Source organism: Crotalus tigris, unplaced genomic scaffold (assembly GCF_016545835.1).
Source record: "Crotalus tigris isolate CLP2741 ecotype Arizona unplaced genomic scaffold, ASM1654583v1 scf7180000017601.7605149639:7615979, whole genome shotgun sequence".
NCBI classification, from domain to species: domain Eukaryota; kingdom Metazoa; phylum Chordata; class Lepidosauria; order Squamata; family Viperidae; genus Crotalus; species Crotalus tigris.
The window spans coordinates 342,305-359,255 of NW_024096505.1; the positions used below are offsets into that span (position 1 = coordinate 342,305).

Here is a 16,951-nt window from a genome sequence, read left to right on the forward strand (position 1 = left end):
TAAGATTATACAAAATACATAAAAAAGCAATAACAAGGAAAAAAAAGTAAGGGAAGGAGATAAAATAAAACCCAACCAAATTCATTTTAAATCAATACCATTCATTGTTCTTCTCTACATCTTTCTGTCCATGCAAATCATTTTTGCTTCCATCATGTCCATTTACATATTAACTTTTGATCTTCAAACTTTTCTGATGATCTCAATTTCTTCTAACCGCAACTTTCTCAGTGTTTCATTTCCTCTGAACTCATTTTCTCTTTCTTCATTTATTTTTAGTGATTAGTTATTCCTTATAGCTGTGTGGTCAAATAATCTTATTTCTTTTGTACCAGTCACATTGTTGTTTTCAGTCTCCATTTGTTCATACCCAGCCACTGATATTCTCAATCTTATCTCTTCTGAATTAGTCTGTTCCCTTCTGTATTTCTTTTGACATACCTAAGTCCCTGTTTATGAAGTAGGCAGGAACATAATCCATTTTTGTTTGTTTCAACATTCATTCCTTGCCAGTGGTGGCGAACCTATGGCAGCGTGACTGCATGGGGACCGACAGCATTCAGCAGCAGGGGCTGCATAGCCCACTGTGAATACCGGGCTGGCCCTCCAGCAGCAGCACTGCAGCAGTACCGGCAGCACACGGAGTCAGGGGAGCACTTGACGTGGACTGCCAGACACACCTACTCCGTCCCATCTCCTCAGCCCCCTCGAAGGTTTTGTCCTTGGCCTGCAGGTGGAGCACATTCCCCTTGCGCACCTCAGTACTTACCGCGGCTGCCAGCTGCTCGCACAGGTCCACTAGGTCACTGCCCAGAGCTGCAGGCCTGCCCAGCACGAAGGAAGCAAAGCGGTCGGCTAGGAAGCCCTGAATAGAGATGGCAGAGCACGCCCAGGACCAGCAGGCAAAAGGCCACCCTGAGCGGGGAAAGCTGGATCACCATCGGCATCATGGCCGACCAGGCCCAGCAGAGATAGGAAGGTATGCAATCCTAGCTGGGACTGGGGGGCCATGGCGCTGATGGGGATCCGGCTTTCTCCATTCAGGGTGGCGTTTTGCCTGCTGGCCCTGGGTGTGCTGTACCACCTCTACTCGAGCTTGCTAGCCGGCCGCTTCAACTCCTTTGTGCTGGGTGGAGCTGTTGCTCTGGGCGGCAGCGGCCCAAGGTGGGGCCAAGGTGCATCAGGTGCGCAAGAGGAACAGGCTCCACGCGCGGGCCAAGGGCAAGATCTGCAGGAGGCTGAGGAGATGACCAGCAGTGACCTGCTCTCCAACCGCAAGCAAAAACAGATGGGATGAAATAGGCGCATCTGGCGGTCTGCATCACATGCCAATGGTGCCAGGCAGCCGCCGCCCTGGCCCCTGCCTCCCCTTGCCTTGCCCACAGCAATGGCACCCCCATCCTGCCCCCTGCCTCACCCTACAGGACGAGCCTTCTGCCCACTGCCCCCCCTCCTGAGACCCCCTGGATCTCCCCCAACCATGCCCGGCCCACACAGGCATCCCCCCACGAGCAATATGACCACTGCAGCCATGCCCACCCAGCGGGCCACGCCCACCCGGCCCTCAAGGGCACCACAATGCTTATGCGTCACTTTGCGATAAATAAGTGGGTTTTGGGTTGCGGTTTGGGCACTCGGTCTCTAAAAGATTCTCATCACTGCCATAGACTATGTAATATCAACTACATTTCTAGCAGCATTTGCATAGCTTAAATTTTTTGCATTCATTTTGTGATGTCAAAATTCAACTAAGACAAGCACATTTATCTATTTCCTCTAATTTTTTGTCATTTATGTATAACTTGCAATACTGAATTCTGTTGTCTCTTTCAGACCAAACTATTTTTGCCTTTAGTACCTTTATTTTCAAGTACATATTCCTTACTCTATCATACAGTCTAATACTTGCTAAAAATTATATGAGTTCTTAGACAACAACCTATTATATTGTCTACATGCAGAATTATATGTATCTTTATGTCTCCAACAAGCACATTTCTAATGTCACCATGGGCATTCCTTACATATAAATACATTGAGTAAATACATTCATCAATCATTTCTCCTTTCACATTGCCTCTTCTCCTTTATTTATTTTTCCCCCTGAAGATTCATTTCTGATATTACCTAAAATGCCATGTCTCAAATTCAGAATCGCTCATCATCACTGTTTCTTTCATAATGAACAGTCAGATTACTCATGCTTTTTAGTTGCATTTCTTTGCTATGTGCTTGTGTGTAGGTTAATGCTTAAACTGAGTGGCCAATCACTCTTTGTATATTCTTGTTTCCATCCATCTGTTCATATCACTTAAGGAAAATAATTTTTCTTTCAAGATTGCACTCATTTAGAAGTTTTTCTCAAGCCCATCCGTGGTTCTTTCATAACTAGCAACTATTGCCAACATATGAATGTACAGAACAAGATAGATGACACAATTCATACTTTCTGATATACATTTTACTAGTTTAATATATAATTAAACCTATATCTTGAGGGTGAAGGTTCGTTCTCCAAGCTTGTGGGTTGGTTTCCGAACATTTCGTTACCAGGCTAGGCAACATCTTCAACGGTGTTTAGATCTTCCCTAGCCTGGTAACGAAACGTTTGGAAATCAACCCACAAGCTTGGAGAATGAACCTTCACCCTCATCCTACACCCGAGCTACAGATATTCGCCACTATTGCAAACCTATATCTTATCTATGCTTATGTTATTTTATGTGGATTAGATTTCCTAAGCTAAAAACTACCTCTGAAACCTCTCAATCTGCTACTACTTAGAAAATACTGGATTGTCATTTGAATAATGCTATCAATAATTCTGCTTTCTACTTTTGGAATTATATTGATAAAAGGGGCATAAAATACCTATTACATCTTGTATTGTTTTTTGGTTCTCACTGTTAGCTGCTTGAAAAAGATAATTTCTGAAAATAATCAGGATAGAGCAGTCTGGAGTATATGCATTTCTTTTAAGTTAAGTTTTTGAAGATAGTAGTAGTTAAGGGCTAGATTAAGAACACTAAATTCTTTTAAGTTATCACAGTTTGTTTTTATTTCAAGTACATTTATTATGAAAAATGTCATCTTGAAACACAATAGCATGTATGCATAAGCAGTCTTTTTCATAAATAATATATATTTGGTTAACGTTTCGGAGTACAATCTATATTGATACTTGGTATAGTAATATGAATACTTCAGTAACATTTCTATATACAAGGAAAAAAGAAAATCATGTTGCTCCATTACTGAGAAAATCCGGGTACTCTAGACAAATAAATAGAGTATGCATGTTTATGTACAGATCGTTCTTGATTTAAAACAATTCATTTAGTGACCAGCACTGAAAAATGAATTATGACAATTTTTCACACTTAACAACCATTGCAGCACTCTGGTCATTTGATCAAAATTCAGGCAGTGGGTAACTGACTCACATTTATGATGCTTGCAGTGTCCTGGAGTCACATGCTCACCTTTTGCGACCTTCTGACAAGCTAAGTCAATGGAGAAGCCAGATTCACTTAACAACAGTGTACTAGTTTACAACTGCAGTGATTCACTTAACAACTATGGGAAGAAATCATAAAGTGGGGCAAAATTCATTTAAAATCTGTTTCGCTTAGCAACAGAAATTTTGGGCTCAACTATGGTCTTAAGTCAAGGACTATCTGTATTTACCAAATTGGAACAATGTAACTAGTACAGTAATGAATTTAGTATTGAAACATACCTTTGTTATTGTGCCAATATTTTATGCTAGTGCAAAGATAAATTTAAATCAATTTTCTTTAATCTTACACACTGGCAATACATTCAGATTTATGGTATATTCATTACTAATACTAATTTCTTATGAAGTTGAGCTCGAGTGATTCAATCCTTGTTAGACTGGAAGCAAAGCAACAGTATCTCAACATACAGGGTTTTTACATCATTGGGCAACTCTCATAGCTATGAGGGAAGGGCATTCTATTTGCTTTTTAGATTATATGTTTTTTAGTTTCAATATTGATGTTGTCTAAGGACCAGGATTGGTCTGCTTGAGTAAACCTTCTTGATATTTCCTTTCCTATTTATACAGAAAGATTTTAGGAGAAAAAGACAAATACTGTTTTTCTTTCTTCTGCTTTATTATATGTCAATTATTTACCCAAGTTTGGAATTGAGTGGTATCCTTGAATCTGATTTGTTCATGATGTCCCACAATGAATTTAAGATTTCAAGAAAATATCATCTGGGAAAATAGATTCTTACTAGAGTCCCTAACTTTTTACAATACACATGGAAATCAGTGGAACTGTTCAAAATAATGAAGACTTTTGCTTTATACTCTTCTCCAAGATTATGTTTTTTTTATTCCCAGTAGCATTTGATAGGAGAAAATCTGGAGAAAAAAATGATATGTATTTATGTGTGCATATGTGCATGTATGTTTGTGTGTACACACACACACATATATATATACACACACACATGCACAAACATGCACATGTATATTTACAGAGGGGGAGAACATTTTTTAATTAGCTTCAGTTTTTTTCTTACTATATTTTAATTTTTTTAAAAACTTTATTTTTCTATGATCATTTTATTAAGTTTGGGCATTCATTTTTTCTTTCCTTATTGTTTACAATATGGAACTTCATAATTCAGCCTCTCTTGGTTCTGCAACTAATATAAACCCACTATCCTCTGCCAGCAATTACAAATACAGGAAGTCAAACTTAGATCAGAGTTCTGTAAAACTCACCAATGTGTGGAAATGTGAGAGCCCAGGAAATACAAACAAGTTTATCGCAGAAGGTGAGGTTCCATTAAGATAAATCCAGGATCCAGCAATTAAAGCTAAGTTTAAACTTAAGATGAAAGTATTAATACTTTATTAGTCCAAAGGTCAGTCCAGGAATAAGTAGCAACGTGTGAAGAAGCTGTGTCTGAGGTTGGAAAATTGTTTGTCAACAAAAGTCTGACTTCCAGGCCATTTTTTTATCGTTCTGACTTGAGCCTGTCTCTTTTCTTGAACCATTCATTTTTCTTTTGAGATGCTTCCCTGAGCATGTCTGTTCTGTTTGCTTGACCTTTATGCATACAGTATGTGAGGGCTAAGAATTTTCCTTTGCTCAGACTCTAGATCAGGGGTCTCCAACCTTGGCAACTTTACGACTGTGGACTTCAACTGGACTTCAACTCCCAGAATTCCTCAGCCAGCGATGCACAGTACACAAGTCGTAAAGTTGCCAAGGTTGGAAACCTCTGATTTATATCAAGTGACTCATTCTATTGCTGTGTTTCTGCAACAGGTGGCTGATTACCTGACTGCTCCTGACTCATCCTCCAATGAGTCTTGCTCTTTCTGAGCCTCATTTAGAGATAACTGAGAGCCTGCTAGCTCCTCAGTTAATAAGCTCAGAACCTCTCAAATTCTGTTTCGCCAGTTCAAAGTCGGACTCAACAGACAGGCTCATAACATCCAGAGAAATCCTGGCAAGTGATGGAAATCTTGCTTGCTTTGGGATTTGTTTGAGTAACTGTACTGTTATATATAAAAAATACTGGGGCACAGTCATGGTATCCTTGACACATGTAAAGTTTGTATTATGGGATAATTACAATTTCAAAAGTATTTATTTTCAATTAATTAGGCAATCATATAAATTCCATTACTAACTCATACAGTGACTCTAGGTGCTCGCAATAATCCATAAAACATAGTTAAAAAACAAAGGTACTCTTGCCCCCAAGTGCCACACCAAATACCCTCAACCCCCATCTTAGCTCATTGCTTGGGGGAAGAGCCAGATGTTCTCAGCTCCAGAAAACGACAAAGGTAGGATCTCCCAAGGTACCATCAGATGGCAATATTTAAAGGAGGGTACCAGGAACACGCATACTCTTATCTAACTAGTAGAACATACAGATACCCTCAGGGAGAGGTGGTCCCACAAGTAACATGGCCCTGTGTCATAAAGATGATCACCATACTGTGATTTGCACCCAGAAAGCATCTGCCAGCACAGTTTGTGCAGCATTGATGTTACTCAGGTGAGCTGCTGGGCACCAAAACTGCATGTGTCATTGTGTTCTGGGCTAGTTGCCACTTCTAGATAGTCTTCAAGGGTAGCCCCATGTAGAGCACATTGCAATAATTCAAAATAACAGATTCTTTTTTTCAGGAGGGTAAACTGAGCTTTGGCCCAAAAAGTACAAGTAATCCTTGGCTTCTGATCATTCATTTAGCAAACATTTAAAGTTACAACAAGCCTGAAAAAATGATTTATGACTGGCCATTATGACCATCATAGTTTCCCCGCAGTTATGTGATCGCAGATTGTGTCTTGGCAGTCAGCATGTATTTAACAATGATCAAGCATGTGATGATTCGCGATAGAAGTTCCAGTCTAAATGAATGATCATTGTTGTCATAAAGCAAGGACTATCTATATACTGTAAGTCTCCTTGTATTCTTGGGTTTTCGGTATATCAGCCTCACTTAAAACTGTTATTTATATTTAAGAATTCAGACATACATGTTTGTATTTAATGCAACTCCTTTAAAATAAAAATAGACCTGACCTGGGGGAGTATGTGGGAAGGAATATCACAACAAATAAATAAAATTGCAGATTTTTCAGATGATCAAGTAAAGCATAGGCTGTAAAACATAAATTAGGATTAGATAACTTCATTATAATTTATTCAAGTAATATATCAAATAATCAGAGAAAATATAAAATTTTATACTGTCGTAAAAGATCTACATCTAAATATTCTTATAAGAGTAACAAAGTAGTAAAGGATTTTAAACATAAAATATAATAAATTCTAATCTTTAGAAGTGTCTTTGCCAATAATAAGAATATTAGCCATATGTGCTTCAGGCTTTTTACAATAATCCTTGATATATTACTACAATAGTGATTGGAATTTTCATCATAAATCTTTGCAGTCATAAGTCAAGTCATCACATAACCAGACCCAATTTTATGGTCATTTTGACAGCAGTCTTAAGTCAAATCACTGTGATAGTTATTTTATTAACTACTTTTATTAAGCAAATTTAGCTTCCTCAGTATTTTTTGCTGGAAAGTTAGAAAACGTGCTGCAAAAGTTTGTAAATAAAAGCTGGTTGCCAAGTGCCTTAATTATGACCACATGACTGCAGAAGGTGGTATGATAGTTTGCAAGAATTTAGGTTGTAAGTGACTTTTCCAGAAGCTACCATAATTTCAAGCCATTGTTAATTGAACAGTTGTAAGTTGAGGACTACCTATATAGGAATTCTCAGACTGAAAATGTATTATCTTCATTTTATATCAAATATTACTGCTGACTGAAATATTAAAATGATTCTAACAAAATTGACCATGTATTAACTGTACTGCATAAAGCAAGTAACAAAACATCTCTGGCATCCTGCTGTTACTAAAGTATGATTCCCAGCAGTCCCAGTCAATATAGCAGTTAGGCTATCTCATGCGAGATTCTAATCATATAATAGACGATATGTTTAATTTTACCTAGTGAAACTTAGGTTGATAAAATGTTAGATCAGAAACAATATATCCTTTTAAAATTGTAAATAGTAGGTGCATGAAAATGTATTAAATATAAATGTACAAAAGCATATGTACTCTTTCATACACACACACCATCACAGAATAGATATTTTGTCATGTTTGTACTGAATATGTGAAGCCAACTAACATTGTACAAAGCATGTGAAGCTTTAGATTTAGCAACTGGTGACACCTCTTTTAATAGTAAGAAAACAAATGTTTCCTGAACCTTTTGATCAATCCTGCACATTAGCTTGGAGATATTGGCTTAAATTCATTGACTCTTTCTTGAACTTTTTTTCATGAACCTCTCACTTCACATTGTAAAATTTCACTTTGAGTAAGGCTAGAACTTTAACTCAAAAATGCACAATTCTTTTGTTTCAGTCATTTTATTGTAATATTACCTAAATGGTTTTATGCTGCATCATCCGGATTCATTTAAGTTTCATCTTAATTCAGTCCAGTTGTTAATACAATTAAATTCAGTTGTCGTGATAACTATTGCAAGCCATATCTCCTGAGGCTGAAGAGCAGCCCCAAACCATGATACACCCATCACCACACTTCATGATTGTGATGTTTCTTTTGTTGAAATGCATCATTTCATTCTCTATAAAGAGAAGGGGCGTTGTCTTACCTGAACGCCTTTTCTCAGCATGATGATGTAGAATCCACCAGTGGTAATATCAGCCTTCCTGCTCAGAATAGACTAAGTCAGAACTTTAGCCACGCCTCTCTCTGGGAGTGTCCTCCAGTTTTTGACGAGGTGAAGCATCCATGACGAAGTCTGATGCAATGGCTCCATTAACATGACACCTGCCTAGACAGCCTTAAGGGGGTGTGTGGATTCTACATCATCATGCTGAGAAAAGGCGTTCAGGTAAGACAACGCCCCTTCTCCAGCATGATGAATGTAGAATCCACCAGTGGGACATACCAAAGTCTAGGCTTGTGTGTCCTGAGAAGAAACTACTTGCTGCAGAACTCTCCTACCCTACAACTCTCCTCGACCGATGCCTGGGTGGACCAGGACGCAGGTGCAGCTGCGCTTTTCGTCGAATGAGCGGTGATATGTGTAGGAACCAGAAGTGACTGAGAAAAGTAGGTCCTAGCAATGCATGCCCTGATCCATCTACCAATGGCCGAAGGACACTTTCTGACCCATGGCAGAGGGCCGAAAGGACACGAACAAGGCCTCCGATTTACAGAAAGCCAAGGTCCACTTAACATAATGATACAGAGCCCTGCGCACGTCTAACTTATGCCAATGTCTCTCCAGATGATGCAAAGGATTAGGACAAAAAATCTGGAAGAACTATGTCCTGTGACCTATGGAACCAAGTGTTAACCTTTGGAACAAAAGAAGGGTCCAAACGAAGGACCACCCTATCCTCAAAAAAAGGTGCATGTCACTCCGAACTGAGAGTGCGGCCAATTCCAAAATCCGTCTGGCTGATGTAATAGCCACCAAGAATGCTATTAAAGAACCAGGAGATTAAATAATAGAAGGAAGACACAAAGAAAGATAGTGTATTAAACCTGTGAGCGCAGAGGACGGAGAGGGTTTGAGGAAGAAGCTGGGAGCTGAGAGATCGTGATAAAGTTGAAGCTGGTAGAGCCTGTGGATTGAGGGAACTGGATAGAGAAGATTGTGAGTTGAAAGAAAATGGCGGTTTAGAAAAGATGAAGTAGCAGTCAAAAAGCGGTTGGAGAAAAGCTTGAGACAAACCTGAAGGCTCTGAAGATCAGGAAACTCAAGTAAGGTGCTGCCAGTTACGGAAAAGTGTGGTCTGCTGTAAAAATCTGAAAGTGGAAAGAGAAATTGAGAGGACACGATACTGAAGGAAAGTGAAAGAACGGACTGAGGTTGGAAGGAAAACCTGGAGCTTGAGAGATCCCACTCAAAAGAAACAAGGAAGAGACGAGGGTGAAGGAGCGGAGCGACGATTGGAGAAAAGCGACAGGAGACAAAGCTGAAAAAGACGGGCTGACGCTGTGAAAGACAAGGCTGGAAGATTTATATCCTGACAGGGACGGTGCTTTTAAGACAAGCGTGAACAGAAGGGAAGGAGATAATGGAAGACGACGTTGGGACTATCAGGAGAGTAGATGAGGTTTGAGAAGAGATAAAAACGGACTATTTAACTGTGAAAAATTGTTGGTTAAATAAGTAAGAAAGAATAAGAAAGTGAAGAAAGTTTGAGAAGGTAGAGAGAGGTTGGAGTAAAGTTCAGAGAAGTTGAGGAAAGAGAAGTTCAAAATTAAAATAAAGTCAATTAAGCTTTTGGTTAATCAAAGGAATATTTAGAATTCTAGAGAAGTAGGAGATAATTATGGCAACATTGAGGACAGGAAAAAAAACGGTATCCAGTTTAACATTGACACCTTCATCCCCACCTGGCCAAAGATCAATAGAAGGGATGTTTGACACAGATAAACAAAATGCAATAGCTAATATGCAAACTATGCAATCTACACTCCTCAGTATCCAAGAAACTATGTTAAAAATGCAAGAGACTATATCGAAAAATCATGTGGAAATGAGAGGTGATATAAATAAATTGGACAATAGAGTTGAAATGATGCAACAAACGATGGAAAAAAATGAAGCAAGAATTCAATCAGTAGAAGTGGGATTAGATAAGGTTGTGAAAAAAGTTGACATATTAGACACAGAAATGATAGCTTCCAATAAAAAAAATGGAGGAAGCAATTATTTATCTGGAAATGGAGAAGGCGGCATTTTATCTACGCTTCCAAAATGTGATAGAGGAGAAGGAAGAAGATCTGGGGGATATTATGGCAGATTTGATTTCTGATGCGTTGCAAAGGGACAAGCAAGAAATTCTGACGGATATAGATGAAACATATAGAATTCAAACAAGTTATGCTAGACGTAATAGACTCCCACGAGAAGTACACATTAGGTTTGCCAGAAAAAGGGTGAGAGATATAATTTATAAAATTACAAGGGAAGAGCCAATGATCTATAAAGGTGTAGAAATACAAACTTTAAAACAGATACCAAAAAGGATAAGAGATCAAAGAAGGGATTATAGATTCCTCAGTTTCTATTTAATAAAAAAAGTATACCCTTTAGATGGTTAATTTTGGAAGGAATGCTGATAACATGGAGAGAGAGGAAGATTAAAATAGATAATCTAGAGAAAGCCCGGGAATTTTTTGATCAATTGGAAGGAACTGAGGAAGAGAATAGTAGTAAGGAAGAGTTGGAATCCAAAAGCCAGGAAGACCAACAACAAGAAGTTAGGGAAAGAGAACGAGGAACAGAAAGAAAGGGAGAAAACGGACAGAGGAAGGAGAAAGGAACAGGCCCTAGAACAAGACAAGCTCACAAGTAAAACACACAAGTAGAAAATAGAAAAGGAAATTAGGTTATTATCTATTAATATGAATTAAACGCACCAGTAAAGAGAAAACAAATATTAACAAAACTAGCCAAACAACACATAGATATTGTCTGCTTACAAGAAGTATATATTAAACAGCTACATAGGAAATATTTAGAGTTTCCCAAATTAGGATCACTATATACAGCATTAGCTGAACAAAAGCAAAGAGGAATAGCAGTTTATATTAAAAAAGAGATAAATGCAAACTTAAAATATCAAGATACAGATGGAAGAGTATTAATAATAGAAATACAAAGTGAACAGAAAACCTGGTTGTTAGTAGTAATATATGCACCGAATGAGAACCAATACGATTTTTATTATAAATTACATGAGAAATTGATAGAATTGGGTCATTTAAATATTTGTATTGTGGGTGATTATAATGCGGTGGTGGATGCAAAAAAAGATTACATTAGTGATAAGAAAAATAAAAAGAAAAGGAAAATATTACCAAAGACCTTCTTTGATTTGGCACACGAACTTAATCTATCGGATCAGTGGAGAAAGAGAAATCAAGGGAAAAAAGGATATACATTCTTTTCAAAACCACATAAGTCATGGTCTCGAATAGATATGGTATGGGTAAAGGAAGAAGTGGGACAGGATATAAAGACTATAGAAATAAAACCAAATGTATGGGCAGATCATAATCCGTTGGAAATAATTTGGAAAGGTCGTAAAAAAGTAAGAAAAAGATGAGTAATGAATTCTTATATTTTGAAGGAAAAAGAATTTATTGTACAGACTAAAAAGGAAATGGATTATTTCTTTAAAGAAAACACAAAAGAACAAACATCGGTACAAATTATTTGGGACACAACGAAGGCGTATTTAAGGGGGCTAGCAATATCTTATATAGCAAGGAAAAATAGGGAGAAAAGACAAAGGCAAAACGTACTACAGGAAGAGATTAAAAAATTTGAATCCAAACTACAAAAATAGCCCCAGGATGAATCGATTAAAGTGGGAATGGCATTAGCCAAACATAAATTAAATGTGATGGAGCAAGAAGAAAGAGTTAAAGAATTGAAATTGGCGAAACAAAATTTTTTTGAACATGCAAATAAACCTCGGAGATGGCTCTCTTATAAATTAAAAAAAGAGAAAGAGGGAAAAATAATCCAGGAACTTTATGATAGAAATGGAAAGCTACAATATAAAATGGATAAAAAGAAAGAAATAATTCAAACCTACTTTGAGTCATTATATAAAAAAGATGAAATAGATGGGGAAAAGATTAAACAATATTTGAAAGTTAATGGTCTGCCAGAATTAAAAGAAGGTCAAAGAGATATACTGAATGGGAAAATAACAGCTATGGAATTAAAAAGGGTGGTGCAAAAACAAAAAAATAATAAGACCCCGGGACCGGATGGCCTTCTGGGGGAGCTATATAAAATCTTCCACGAAGATCTTGAAAAGATATTACTAGAGGTGTATAATGATGTGTTGGAGAAATCTAATCTACCAGCCTCCTGGATAGATGCCATCATAACCCTTATCCCAAAAGAAGGCACAGACCCCAAACAGATTAAAAACTACAGGCCAATCTCTCTGCTAAATACGGATTACAAAATTTTTACTAATATAATGGCTGAAAGATTAAAATTAATTTTACAAAATATAATACATCCAGACCAAAATGGTTTTTTACCCCAAAGACAAATAAGAAACAATATTAAAACGGTGTTAAATGTCCTAGAGTACTACAAAATACATTTAGGAAAACAGGCAGCTTTGATTTTTTTAGACGCGCAGAAAGCATTTGATAACCTCAATTGGCAATTTATGTTTCAACAGATTGAAGATATGAAATTTGGTGATAAATTTATTAACATAATAAAGGCAATATATAGAACACAGAGAGCTAGTGAGATAGTCAATGGAGAGAATACAAAAAGTTTTGAAATAAACAAGGGATGAGACAGGGATGCCCAATTTCACCCTTACTTTTTATTTTGATGCTTGAAGTATTATTAGTTCAAATTAGAGCAAATAAAGAAATAAAAGGGGTACAGATCAAAGCAGAGGAATATAAGTTACAGGCATTCGCTGATGACCTGGTTTTCTTTATTGAGGAACCTATAGAGAGAGGAAATATTCTTATGGGTGAAATAGAAAAATTTGGAATAGTGGCAGGATTAAAAATTAACAGAGAAAAGACTAAAATCTTAGCAAAAAATGTAACCGATAAACAAAAGAAATTGGAACAGAAGTTGGGATTACAAGTAACAAAAAAGATTAAATATTTAGGAATTCGGATAACTTCAAGGTGTTCCTCAATAAAAGAAGACAATTATACAAAATTGATATTAAAAATGAAACAAGATCTTGAGATTTGGGGGAATCTCCAATTATCATTATTAGGCAGAATCGCATTGACTAAAATGAATATTCTACCAAGATTATTGTATTTATTTCAAACAATTCCAATAAAATTAGAGAAAACTTTTTTTAAAGAATTGGATAAAATAATAAATAAATTTATTTGGGCGGGCAAAAAACCTAGGATAAATATCAAAACATTACAAGACAATAAGAGTAGAGGTGGTCTTGGACTCCCTAAATGGGAAATCTATTATTATGCAGCAAGATTATTATGGATTAAAGACTGGATAAATTTGGATAATGAAAGGATACTAATGATAGAAGGACATGATCTACAGGCGGGTTGGCATGCATTTCTATGGGGGAAACAGAAGAAAACATCAACATATTTCCAGCAACATCAGATAAGAGGAGCATTGATCGGGATATGGGAAAAAATAAAAAAAAAGACACTATGGGAAAATTCCAAATTGGTTCTCACCGATGGAGGCAGTGATTCATCCTAATACATTAGAGAAAAAAAATATGATTAGGTATAAAGAATTACTGGATAACCGAGGAAATCTCAAGTCAAGAGAAGAGTTGGAGGAACAAAGAATACCCATAGATTGGTGGCCGTATTTATAAATTCAATCTAGATATAATAGGGATAGGCAAGAACATGGAATTAGTCAGACCCCACACCAACTAGACAAAATTCTAATAAGTAAGGAAGGAAAACTATTATCAAAAATTTATAAATACCTTTTAGAGATAGAGTTAAAGGAAGAAATAGTGAAGGGGCCAATGATAGCGTGGGCACGAAATGTGGGGCAAAATATAAATTTAGAGGAATGGGAAAGATTATGGAACATAAATTGCAAATTGACGCTATCAACTGCATACAGAGAGAATCAATATAAAATGATTTACAGATGGCATTTGTAATGTGTAATGTAGTGCTGGAAGAGTGAAAATACTCCCACAAATGATATGATTATGTACAAAACCTTGGAATGTGCAGAAATGAATAAACTTACATTAGAATTAAAAGACAAGGAGACGACAGAATTTTATGAAATTTGGAATAAATGTTATAATTGGCTAGAACAGAGAAAGGAAAAGACATAATTATTGATGTACATAAAATGTAAATAAGATGTAAAGAATGCTTAAATGTATAGTACTGTTCTGTTAAAAGAAAAGATTTATGTTTATGTATTTTAAGTTTGTTTGGGTGTATGGTGTATGGTGAAAAATAAAAAAAAATTAAAAAAAGAAAGAATGCTACCTTTAAGGAAAGGAAATGAAGAGAACAAGACCAGAGGGGTTCAAGCGGCGGAGAGGTTAGGGCAGTGCTTCTCAATTATTTTCTGTCATGCCCCCCTAGGAAGAAGAAAACATTTCGCGCCCCCCGCGCGACTGTAAAAAATTTTTTTCTGTACAGAGGACCGATTTCCGGGTCTAAAAGTCACACGGACGGGCTTGGCCAATCAGGATAGAGCATCATGTCTATCCAATCGGGTCCTTTGCATGTGTCACGTGTGTTGGCGGTCATGTTGTCCTCCGCGTCGGACTGCCGCTTGCGAGTGAGTCGGATGATCCGATCTAGAAATCCAATATGACAGTATTTGCCGAGGTCAAACAAGCCCCCCTTTATGGAGCCTCGCGCCCCCCATGGGGGGCGCGCCCCACTATTTGAGAAGCATTGGGTTAGGGCTTGTAGCACCCTAGGTAAATCCCAAGAGGGATAACGATGGACCCCAGGTGGTCTGGCGTTAACCGCTCCTTTCAGAAAGGTGCTTACAGCTGGATGATGTGATAAAGGGACCAGGTTGTCACAGGTAAGAACCGTTTGCAAGGCCGCAACCTGTCTGCGGATGGTATTAGGCAAGAGCCCCTTATTCATACCTTCCAAAAGATACTACAATATGTTAGGAATGGTTCCAGATAATTGCCTGAGCTGCTGTTTAGTGCACCACGTGCAGAAGTTCTTCCACATGGGGTCATAAATCCTATTGGTCGAGGGGTGCCTTGAGGCTTAGATCATCGAGATCACCCCTAACGAATAGAATTGCCTAGCTAAACTTTCCTGCTCAAGTGCCAAGTGGCCAACTGGAGCCACTGTGGATCTGGATGTTGAAGGTTCCCTTGGCTGAAAGCCACTCGGTCTGGGGAAATCCTCCACGTTGGCGAGAGAGATAATTCCACAAAGTCAGCAAACCACGGATGCCTTGGCCAATATGGAGTAATTAATATTCTCTCTGCCTCTTCCTGAATCAGTTTGCAAATAGTTGCCTGCAACAACGGGAGGGGAGAAAAGGCATAAAGCAGACCCCTCGGCCACTTGCACCAGAGGGCATCCGTTCCCTCCGCCCCCTTTGTTGGAAACCTGGAGAAGAACCTGGGAAGTTGGGCTTCATCAGAGAGGCAAGGAGATCCAGATGTGGATGGCCAAACCTGACTGAGATGTCCCTGAACAGTGCCGGGTTCAGTCGCCACTCTAAGTGGTCTACTGTGACCCTGCTCAGGGAATCTGCTTGCCAATTCGCTTCCCCCAATATATGTTCCGCCCTGATGGAACCCAGAGTGGACTCTGCCCATAGACCCAGCTCCAAGGCCTCCTGCATGAGTGACCAGGACTGGGTCCCTCACTGTTTGTTGACGTGAGCCTTGGCTGCCACATTGTCTGTCAGAACCAGGACGTGCTGTCCCGGCACTAGGGAGGAAAAACCGACGGAGAGCTAAGCGAATGGCTCTGAGTTTGAGCCAATTTATGTTGTGGACTAGATCCGATCGGGACCACTGTCCCTGAGCAAGATGAGTCTGAAGATGGGCATCCCAACTGAACAGACTGGCGTCTGTAGTCAAGGTGAGCCTGAGAGGCTCCCTGAAATTGGTCCCCTTGGACGTTGCGGATGACGCCCACCAAAGGAGAGACAACAGAGTGTGCTGAGGAATCCTGACCTTTCCAGTGGACGAACTGAGGTTCTGCTTCTGGAAAGGAAGGAGGAACCCATAGGAGACTTCTGGAGTGAAGTCTGGCCCACAGAACGAACCCCATGCAAGAAACCATCTTTCCCAAGAGCTGAGACAGCTAGACCAAAGGCACTGTTCTCTCTCTCCGAACCTGGTGCACGAGCTTCCGGATGTTGATCCGACGCTCCTGAGAAAGATAAACCCTGCAAAGGTCCAAATCTATAATCGCCCCTAGATGGAGGACGCGCTTTGTGGGGATCGTGTGGCTCTTTTTGAAGTTCACGGAGAACCGGTGGGCCTGAAGGATATGAATCGTGATTTCCAGCTCTGACAGAGCTGACTGGAAGGAACTGGATTGTACTAAGATATTGTCCAGGTAACATTGTACGCGCACCGGCATCATCCTGAGGTGGGCCGCCAATACTGCCAGAAACTTTAGTGAAGACCCTTGAAGCTGAAGATAGACCAAAGGGAAAAGCCCTGTATTGGTAATGCCGGCGCGCATAATAAACCCGAAGGAACCTGCAATGGTCCGGAAGTATCAGAATGTGCCGATATGCCTCTGTCAGGTCTGTGGAGGAAAGAAAGTCCCCTTTCCTGATGCTGGCCAGGATGGACTTCAGGGACTTCTGTGTGTCACGAAATGGTTTAGACCCTTTAAGTCCAGTATCGCCCTCCATC

At 38.9% G+C, this 16,951-nt stretch overlaps 1 protein-coding gene across 7 annotated transcripts in view; it reads left to right on the forward strand.

The window, feature by feature from the left end:
- Positions 1 to 16,951, forward strand: part of KDM6A (lysine demethylase 6A) — a 211,797-nt gene that overhangs the window by 66,724 nt on the left and 128,122 nt on the right. The window lies entirely within an intron of this gene.